Raw genomic sequence first — 11856 nt, 5'->3', positions numbered from 1 at the left:
TGTGAAATAAGTTAGTGTTAAGAAAACCGCGTTTAACGTCAAACGCTATGGAAAGTTAACTAAAAAATTAATGTCTTACAAGCAAGTCCTCTTGTTTCTACATAACAACATAGCCTCTTCTGCAAAAGAAAAAAAAGACAATCAATCCATTCCATAACCAGTGTTTCTTCCAGACTTTTTTCTTCGGGGGGGGGGGGGGGGGGGGGGCACTTGATATTTTGGGGGGGGGGGGGCGGACAACATTTTCCGGGGGGGGGGGGCGGACACTGTTAAAAGTATATGTTTTTCTATATAAATTCCATTTCGTTTGGTGGGGGGGGGGTCTCCCCCGAAGAGATGCCCGGAAGAAACTCTGTCCATAACCATTGTCTAACTCATAACCTTTTAAAAGATTCAATACTGAACTGTGACGATACTTTATATGGCGACTATGATAGTTCTAGCTTATTCAAAGTGCCAAACCTCTCGGCTAATTAGTGACATAAATATCAACGTAAACACCACACCAACCATAACTCTCATATTTCAAAATACGTCAATGATCATCTCCCTTGCTCCATTACGCAACAGCTCGCAGACGAACGCGCGCACCGGCTATCTCTTGGTGTTAGTGCGCATGTCAAAGCTTCACATAGAAACAATCGTAGCCTTTTGTTTTGTGCAGCAAGTGGGAGAAAAAAAATGACGACAAAATTCAGAGAGGCGCGACGGCGCAAGTGGGCGCGACCGAGAACTAGCCAGCCCTGTTTGGCTGGATTTTGTGATCATATAGGACAATCCCCCCACGTCGCGAGCAAAGGACAAACACGGAGCTTTTCAAATAAGACACCGGTGGCTTTAATTTTTTTTTTCATTTCCTGAAGTGAATAACCGAAAATGTAAGTAGATTTTTATTTAGCGAAATTTTTATTGTCCGTAATAGTTTTGTGTTTCGTTTCGTAGTTTTGTTTATTTATATTTTCCCCCTATTTGTACAGTAGAAGTTTAGGAGTTTAAAAAGGTCATGAATTACCCGATTGAGCTTAATTAAAGGTGTGTTTTTTTTTTCTGTCAGGAGTCGTCCATAAATGACATTAGTTATTTTTTTTCCTTTGGGGAGGGGGGGGGGCAGTCAAACTTCTGTGGTGTTTGCTATATCATTGTTATTATATTTTTAATAAGTAACGTATGTAGACGAGTAATTAAGAGATGTGGAGCTACAGATGTTTTTTTTGTTTTAATGGGGGAAAAAATGAAAGCATGTTAATTTTCGTTTGATTTAAGTGTTTTCAGTGTAAAGGTTGGACATGTCTGAAGTCATTTGGTGGGGTGGTGAATCTGGTGTTTTTGTAACCATATGGTTGTGTGGATAAAGTATTGAGGAGATGTAAAGTAACATTCATATTTCCGACGATAAAAAATAAGGATAAAAAAAGTCCTTGCAATAAGGAGGGGGAATTAGGCAATGTTATTTTAGGGGGTTATTTGCGACGATTGGGAGAAGGAGGGGATAAAAATGGGGTAATGATGTGTGACTTTCTCCTCTAGTTTTTCATATTCGACCATGTTTTTTATTCGCCATGCTTTGAAAAGACCAACATTCTTCGTGATCGGTGCAAAAAGTGTGATTAGCGGAGGTGGTGGTGGTGGTGGGGGGGGGGGGGGAGGAGGAGTGGTGTATGAAATCAACACCTATTTATAACACCTGAGTGAAATACATTAGCGTTGTGTGCCACACCAAAGATGTTGTAAGACGGTTTGTAAGAATAAAGTTTACGTTAAGGACACCCCACTCCACCCCACTCCTTCTATATCAAGCAAGTGAAAACGTGCACTTTTGATGACCATTCATCGAACTATTGATCGGGGGTTTCTGCTATTCGATCAGTCACGAAAAAACCCCACGATCGATGAGTGAGAACTGTAAGTTGAAGTTGTTGAAGTGGATTAGTGGAGTGAAAGTGGATTATTGGAGGGGTGACTTACAAGCTGGTCACATCATTAGTCTTCTTATTGGTGTGTGTGTACTTGTGTGTGTGGACTTGTGTGTGTGTGGGGGGGGTGGTGTGGACTTGTGTGTGTGGTCTTGTGTGTGTGGACTTGCGTGTGTGCGTGGGAGGGGAGGCTGGGGTAGGTTAGGTGGGTGGGGTGGATAATCAGTGACATTCGAATTAAAAAAAAAATTCTTAGCTACCGCAATTTATTTTTGAGCAGTTTGAGAGGAAATACGGTACACTTCTTTCTGTTATGAGGTTAAAAACAAAATTTTCCCCGTAGTGCTATTTATGAAACTAATATAACATTGCTGCGTGTTTAACAATAATTGGAATATATTTTATTTATGGTAGGCCTATACCGCTATGAGGGGTTTTAAAAGTACTTTTTGTGCAAAGATTATTAAAACTGTACGAATAAAAAAGTTTGCTTAACACTTGAACAAGCATTTAAATTATATAAAAAAAAAAACTAACAACAAAACAAATATGACGGAAGCTAAATGTAGAGTAATGAATCGCAGGCTTAAATGCAATTAATTAAAACGTCTGCTAATTTCGGCTTTGGTTATCCACGTGACAACCGCACCGTGACGGGAATTTGTGTACTAGTGCGCACATTTCGATGACGTCATAGACTGTATTTCTTTCTGTGCAACCCCGCGTGAAGTAAACAAATCTGAATAACGACACAGTGATCAGACACGACGGCGTCGGTTCTGCTTGTTGTCTAGTTGCAGGGCATGAGTAGTATTGGGCAGAAGTAAACAGGGCATAAATCTTCATTTGTTTTATGTCTGCGTGTGTGTGTGTGTGCGCCTGGTTAATGTCTGTGTCTGCTTCACCTATCTCTAAGATTAATTACGGAGAGTCGGGACATTTTTATGGAGCTGTTGAAAGCTTATTTACTAACCTACTTACAAGAAAAGTAACTTCAACGTGGTTTGATAGCTTCCCCCCCCCCACACAACCCCTCACAAAAAGTGTGGTGTTGTAGTTGATGACTCGCCGCTTGGTCAATATTGCGAAAAAAAAATAAAATTCTACGTACTTGTAACCCGTGACACGGCGGGAATTTTTTGGGGCGGGGCCGAACAGGACCGGTAACTCTTGTTTAAAGTATACGGTGTTTCGGATCAATATAATCACATTTTTTTTCTCTTTCAACACGGGCCAAGATAGTTGACATATGGAGATGTGTAGGTATTAAGTATGAATAAGGTGAAATAGGGTTATCTCATGCTAGTTTAACTAGACGTGCCGAGCGCTAATGAATAATTAATTAATGAGATGCGACTAATGATACACGCGATGTCTGCATAAATAAACAATGTTCTCTTGGCCTACGGGAGTTTCGTCTGTAATGTTGTCTTGTTCTAAACTAAATTTAGTCTGTAATGTTCTATTTGATACTTTGTCTGTAATGTTATCTAAATTGTATACGTAATGTTGTGTAGTAAATTGAGTCTGTAATGTTCTCTTGTACATTTTGTCTGTAATGTTCTCTTGCTTATTTTAGGTTCTTTTGTGTACCTTTTTGTTTACGTTTAAACATAATATTAGGTTTATTCAAAGGTATAGATGTATAGGTTTAATTGAACTAAAAGGATGTTTTAATTCGATATGGCTGACATATGAGGATGAATGGGATATGGGTGATATGTGAAGACCATTGGAATATGACTAATATATGATGATTCTGGACAATGGCTGATATGTGATGACCACTGGGATATGGGTTATGTGATGACCACTGGGATATGGCTGATATGTAGGGATATGGGATATGTGATGACCAATGGGATATGGGATATGTGATGACCAATGGGATATGGCTAATATGTGATGACCACTAGGATATGGGTGATATGTGATGACCACTGATGACCACTGGGATATGGGTGATATTGATGACCACTGGGATATGGGTGATATTGATGACCACTGGGATATGGCTGATATTTGGAGATATGGGATATGGCATACCCACAGAAACGACTATCTGCTGGGGGTCACTGATATACAAATATTTGAGGATCACTATATCAGCCACAAACAAACCAGTTCCTGTTCTTCACTGAAACTTAAACCGCACCACAATTCGGGCTACTTCAGAAACGTAAGACGCACCACAAATGACATATGAGTAACACAGGTTTTATGGGTCGCGGCATGTTATGTAACATATGACACCACACGTTAAGTATTTCACATTAAGGACATATTCGATACCAGGTACACTGCTGTCTTTCATAAAACATGCTATACTCAACAGAGCTGCCGTACTATAAATGGGGAGATTCGATACCCTTCGATACCACATAGTCGATTGCTCTCACGACTTGGCACAGCTGGTAATGTTCACCAAGCGAATAAACGCTACATCGTCTCAAAAGTCTGAATCACCTGCACCCCCCCCCTCGTCCTCTTCTAAGTTTGTGACGTCATTTATGGACGCCCCAGTCCCCGCACTCAATAAAAAACTAACTTAACACACAGAAATGTTATGTCAAAATAAACCGGTAGTGATCTCCCCTAAACTTTCTCGAATATTCTTATATAAAACAACAGGGGATGGTAACTGGGGATATAGTTATGATTTTTAATCCATTTTAAATACTTAAACTTTTAAAAATAGAATAGAATCTCATAAAAAAAACATTGCGCACCAAGCAAACGCCGAATAAAAACGCGTATAATAGTGCGCAATATTATTAGTACTTTAAAAATTTACATTAGTTTTTTGAGAAATCGGAAGTAGCGTAAATTACTACTTCCGGTCAACGGAAATTACTCAAAATTTAACAGAAGGTAGAGAATTAGATCTTTTACTTACATGTGAAATTTCATTTATCTATCTGAAATAGTACTCAAGTTATAGGCTTTTGAAAAATTCAAAGTAGGAAAAGTACCACTTCCGGTTATCGGAAATCGCTCAAAAGTTGATACGGATCTACGATTTTGATAAAATACTTATATATGAAATTTCATCAACCTAGCTGTAACGGTACTCAAGTTATCGTGTTTACACACGGACAGACAGACAGACAGACAGACACACACACACACAGACATACGGACAAGATTGCAAAACTATGTTTTTCCGTATCAGTGAGGTGTAAAACGTCGAGATTTGTAAAAATCTCGATTTTTTTTTTTGCACGATTACAATACTTTCTCTATACTACGTATATACGAGAAAGTAAAAAGACAAAAACCCCATCCCCCTCACACATTTGAAATTAATCGTTATTCGTGTTACATCAACCAGCCCGTCCCCCTCCCCCCATTGTTTAAAAGATTGAGGACACACACCTGTGTTTTTTCCGAGGTCACCGTCCTGTAATTCTCTCCTGGCTGAGACACCTCACCTAGTGTTCACTACCTCATGTCTCTGTCTCTCTCAGATAGTTAGGTCACTGGAGCAGCATTAGATGTTCTTACTTTTCAAATTTGTACACAAACATAATTGCATATATATATATATATATATATATATATATATATATATATATATATATATATATATATATATATATATATATATATATATATATATATATATATATATATACACGCTCACGTCTTAATATTAACTCAACAAATAAGACAGTTTTATCTATCCTTACCCCGTAGGTAAAGTGTTATATTATTTGTATAGACCTTATCCTCAGCTTATAGAATATTCCAACAACGAAATCTCCCCCACCTTGAAAAAATCGGTACTAAAATACAAGTAACAAACAGTTTTATTACATGATCGTCAGTGGTTTTTAGTGGAATATTGAGAGTTCAGTGAACGAGAGCTGAAAATGTATCACAACGTAAGCTCTGGGACAATTCTGGGAATAAAGGATACTACTATGTAGGACTATAATTTAAATTTTAAAATTCGTTCTACAATACAACTAATTGATTTGCATATTTAATTGCTTTCACGAAGACCCTCCATTGAAGGTATTGAATTACAAATTAAATTGATCAAGATAAGGCACCTGTTTAAAAAAAATGTGAATTAAGCTTCTGTGTTAAGTTGCTAGGCTTAAGACGAGAAAGAAAACATCACAATCGTTACGTTGCTTCACGTATATCTGTAAGCTCACCTATGTTTATCTACCATTGGCATGCTATATGTACATATAAAACGTGGTTTTGTGTTGGAAGAAAGAGACCACGAGACTAAAGAATCGTGAGTTTAAATATAAAATAATTGCGATCGTATAATATTAGAGATGTTCACTTATTATACCTTGATTAGAAACAATAGTAAAGCCTTGTTTTATGTTAAAAGTAAATAACGTCAGCGAGTGGTGTTACTTTATTTACCCAGTCAGTCTATAATAAATATGAATCATCCTTGCCCCTGCTTTATCTTATGTACAGGGCCCGTATAGAGTGTTATTGATCCTTTTAACTGTAAACACTCAGTCGTGTAAAACTAATAACACAAGGCCAGTCTATTTATAGCTACTGGAGCTTTTTTTAAAAAAAAAAACAACAACAAAAAACACCCAAACAAAAAATCGATAAGAAAGTTTATGAATAAATAAACGCATTACTTTTAAACATCTATGATTCATTCAACCATAGCCGAAGACGAACTCTAGGTAGGACACACAGCCTGTAGTTCAGCATTGGGTGGCAGCTAAACTCGTGCTAACAACCACATTTATAAAAGTGCTAAACTCGTGCTAAAAACCACATTTATAAAAGTGCTAAACTCGTGCTAACAACCACATTTATAAAAGTGCTAAACTCGTGCTAACACCACATTTATAAAAGTGCTAAACTCGTGCTAACAACCACATTTATAAAAGTGCTAAACTCGTGCTAACAACCACATTTATAAAAGTGCTAAACTCGTGCTAACAACCACATTTATAAAAGTGCTAAATTCGTGCTAACAACCACATTTATAAAAGTGCATCTCGGCACACCGTAAAGTTCACAAAGCTAACCAGTGGAGCGGTCGTTGAACCCTGGAAGATATCAATAGCCGCACTAGGCATTTCATCAGGTATGGACTTGTTGTGTCTAATAGGAGCAAGACATTTTAAAAGGTTCCCCCCCCCAAACCCCAGATGAATTAAAATATTCACTGTGCATTTTTTCTCATATCAAAGCCTGGATTTTACACCTCGATATGGAATGATGGATGTTGTAAAATGGTGAAAAGAAAATATTTTTTAAAAGTCTAAACGTTGTTATTAAAGCACCGTTCCTCGGGCCCTTCAAGATTTTTTTTCCTGGGAGCCCACCGGGATTTTCCACGATAGAACACCCCCCCCCCCCACCCCCCCCCCCCCCCCCCGAACGAAATGGAATTTATATAGAAAAAATACTTTTAACAGTGTCTGCCCCCCCCCCCCCCCCCCAAATATAAAAAAAAATTAGTCCGCCCCGCCCCCCCCCCCCACCGGAAATGGAAATTTTGGAAATTTTAGTCTGACCCACCACCTCCCGAAAATTTCAAATGCCCCCCCCCCTTTCCCCGGAGAAAAAAGTCTGGAAGAAACTGCCTGCACTTCATCGATAGATATCAGCAGATTGGCAAGAAACTATTGATGGATTACTCACCCTGACTTAGTGTAAATCTACGTAACTGGACATAATAAAGTAAAATAACCTTTCGTACCTTACAGTCTTCTATGGGGCAGGTGAAGTAGAATTTAAATCTTTTTCTGGGACCTCGGCATACAGAAGGGTACTGTAGTCAGCACTATGCCCAGCCGCCTTTTGAGCCAGGTACCCATCGGAGCTGGGGGGACGTCACACGACCACGCTGTCCCCCAAACGTATGTGTACAAGCGTAATCACATCCAAACCGACTGTCTTTAAAATTTGATCGGTCGATACCTTCGATACCTGTGAATTTTATGTGTGGTGGGATCTACATTATGCTGGTTGTTTTCTTAAGTTGTAGTTTTAAGCGTACCGTGTCTCTGGTTCAAACAAACAAGCGCATGATCTTTAAGAAAATCTAACAACTATTAGCATTTGGCTAGGTAAAAGTTTCAGGTTTCTTTAGAAATCTACCACTGTGGGCGTCCATAAATTATTGACTTCATGCATGTCAGAACTGCTAGAACTGCCTTGTCACACAACACAGTTTGGCGTACCCGTCAATCTGGTCCAAGACTCAGACTAGAAATTAATCTCGTAGTTTACCCACATCTGTTTTGTTGGTGGGTGAACATTATTTACAAATTACGCTATGTGTCTCACTGAATCTGAAGATAGTGTTACTGTTAGTGATAGTAACACATTTTGAATAATGTTTATTGTGGTTATCGCATACTCGATATTGATGTTCTCTCCAGGTATATGAAAATCATTTCCCCAACCCCCACTACTTGACTCACAACCCCCACTACTTGACTCACAACCCCCACTACTTGACTCACAACCCCCACTATTCCATTTACAATATTCACACCCCACACTAAAATATTCACATCCCACACTAAAATATTCACATCCCACACTAAAATATTCACATCCCACACTAAAATATTCACATCCCACACTAAAATATTAACCATCCCACACTAAAATATTCACATCCAACACTAAAATATTCACATCCCACACTAAAATATTAACCATCCCACACTAAAATATTCACATCCCACACTAAAATATTAACATCCAACACTAAAATATTCACATCCCACACTAAAATATTCACATCCCACACTAAAATATAAAATATTCACATCCCACACTAAAATATTCACATCCCACACTAAAATATAAAATATTCACATCCCACACTAAAATATTCACATCCCACACTAAAATATTCACATCCCACACTAAAATATTAACCATCCCACACTAAAATATTCACATCCCACACTAAAATATTAACCATCCCACACTAAAATATTAACCATCCCACACTAAAATATTCACATCCCACACTAAAATATTCACATCCCACACTAAAATATTCACATCCCACACTAAAATATTCACATCCCACACTAAAATATTCACATCCCACACTAAAATATTCACATCCCACACTAAAATATTCACATCCCACACTAAAATATTCACATCCCACACTAAAATATAAAATATTCACATCCCACACTAAAATATTAACCATCCCACACTAAAATATTCACATCCCACACTAAAATATTCACATCCCACACTAAAATATAAAATATTAACCATCCCACACTAAAATATTCACATCCCACACTAAAATATTCACATCCCACACTAAAATATTCACATCCCACACTAAAATATTCACATCCCACACTAAAATATTCACATCCCACACTAAAATATTCACATCCCACACTAAAATATTCACATCCCACACTAAAATATTCACATCCCACACTAAAATATTAACCATCCCACACTAAAATATTCACATCCCACACTAAAATATTAACCATCCCACACTAAAATATTCACATCCCACTCTAAAATATTCACATCCCACACTAAAATATAAAATATTCACATCCCACACTAAAATATTAACATCCCACACTAAAATATTCACATCCCACTCTAAAATATTAACATCCCACTCTAAAATATTAACATCCCACACTAAAATATTCACATCCCACACTATTTCACTTGCCTCACAACTCCCACTACTAGACTTACCTGTGTCACTACTAGACTTAACTGTGCCACTACTAGACTTACCTGTGTCACTACTAGACTTACCTGCGCCACTACTAGACTTACCTGTATCACTACTAGACTTACCTGCGCCACTACTAGACTTACCTGTGTCACTACTAGACTTACCTGTGCCACTACTAGACTTACCTGTGTCACTACTAGACTTACCTGCGCCACTACTAGACTTACCTGTGTCACTACTAGACTTACCTGCGCCACTACTAGACTTACCTGTGTCACTACTAGACTTACCTGCGCCACTACTAGACTTACCTGTGTCACTACTAGACTTACCTGCGCCACTACTAGACTTACCTGTGTCACTACTAGACTTACCTGTGTGTGAGGGTGGGGATTTTTAGGAAGGCCGGAACGAATGAATGCAATAACACACAGTTCAAGTTCCAAATACAAGGTTCTTTATTCACATGTATATAATCATGTTCTACCTAACTAGCTATACTCTCTACTATTTACTTCTGCTACTGACTGTTCACTATACCACTAACTACGCACTCCCATGACCAATCCTAACACTAACTGTTCTCTACATTCTACAAACTAACACCTTCTACCTTCGCTAGCTAATCATGATCTCCTAACTATTTACATTCTCGGCCGTCTCTGACCGCTACCTAACACCTTCCTGGCCTATCGCTCTACTGCCCCACGCCTCAGTGGTCAGCTGACCATACCACGTGACCGGTCAGTCTCTGAATTTCCATTGGTCTACCTCTGACTAACACGCTAAAGCCTATTTCTGCTATCTACCTGGCTTCGACGCAACATTGCGTCATCACATATCTCCCTCCCTTTCTGTAGCTGACAAATTATATTTTTCAGCGTCTGCTACTAATCTAATACATCAACAACTATCTGTCTTACTACTCTATTCTATCCCTAACATCAATCATATAAATCAAATACAAAATGGGACAGCACAGTTTACAAAAACATAAAATCTTGTGTCTGTGTTCCTGAAAAAAAAATGTCATTGTTCTAGTTTTTGTGTAAGTATCCTGACGTCTGTGGTGTCTCTGCTTGATAATGTATGTCTATGTTATGGTTTGATTGAATCTAATCATGTGTAACTCAGTTCTGGTTAGGTTGTCGTGTACTGGCCTTGAGCCAATCTTAGTGGTAATGTGTAACTGGTTGAACGGGCTCAGCGAGCAGTGTGTTTGTGTAAGTGTTATGTAATCGCTGGCGTTCCTCTGTGGTGGGTGGGTTGTGGCGTTGGTCGACGTAAATTCCCGTGAGGCGGGTGTACGCGTAACTTTCGTTGGTCAATGTGATGACGCAACAATCTCATCTCAACGCTGGTTGAGATGTCCACGTAGAGTGATTATACGATAAACTGGAGCTGTCCGATGCGGTGGCGAACAATGACGTAACATTCCGACGCTGGGAACTTGGACGATGGGTCGTCTACCCTTTGTATGTGCCGACGTAGGTGTACGTAGCTGGCGGTCTGTTATTCAACCACAGGTTGGGGCGAAGCGGTGGCGATGCGTCCGCTGTCTTGACCAGGGCAATTCTGTGTTAAGCAGGGCCGTTCGCTGTCCAGGTAATTCAACGTAATCAGGGCTTCATGTGGCGGCATTCTTTGAAGTGTCTGCTTCATCTCGTCTCATTCTGAATAAGCGTAGTGGGTCTGAAATTGTATTACGAGACCATGAGCAATGGCTTTACATGACCATTTATTGCCCGCGCAGACAAGTATTCAGACAGAGGTACCTTCCATTAAAAAAAACTCAATCCCAAATTTATACGTGCTGAACATTTGTCTGGCGGTACATACAGCATACAAATATAACATTACAAAATTAACCAAATAAAAAATCAGTACACTCTAATCTAACAACAATCTGTAAAGCCTAATAAACTCAATAGACGTAAACACTACTAGAGCTTAGAAATAGCTTCACAAAAAAGAATAGACATGTAAGTGTATATAAATAATCGTGCCGTTTCAAATAACATTTGAACACGTAATCATATAGTGGAGCAGCTCTCACTATCTGACTTCTGACAAAACTGGCTGGCTTGACTTAATGACTGACTTCACTTATGACTTCAGTAACCTGACTTATTTCACTTTAACTGACTTCAGTAATTTCACTTATTTCACTTTGACTTCAGTAACGTGACTGACTTCAATTTAACGACTGATTCCACTTTGACGACTTCAATTACTTCAACTTGACGACTAACTTCACTTTGA

General features: G+C 38.7%; 1 protein-coding gene across 1 annotated transcript in view; it reads left to right on the top strand.

Annotated features, from left to right (window-relative positions):
• The first annotated feature begins 727 nt into the window (after positions 1-727).
• Positions 728-11856, top strand: part of LOC131951109 (putative ferric-chelate reductase 1) — a 30784-nt gene continuing 19655 nt past the window's right edge. The window contains exon 1 of the mRNA XM_059313395.1: positions 728-878. The gene's annotated coding sequence lies outside the window, so the exon portion shown is untranslated. The remainder of the gene's footprint in view (positions 879-11856) is intronic.

Source organism: Physella acuta, unplaced genomic scaffold, assembly GCF_028476545.2.
Source record: "Physella acuta isolate Inbredline_101_S28 unplaced genomic scaffold, ASM2847654v3 ptg000799l, whole genome shotgun sequence".
In the NCBI taxonomy this organism is placed as follows: domain Eukaryota; kingdom Metazoa; phylum Mollusca; class Gastropoda; family Physidae; genus Physella; species Physella acuta.
Note: the sequence above shows the minus strand (reverse complement) of the source record. Positions and strands in the feature narration are given on the sequence as shown.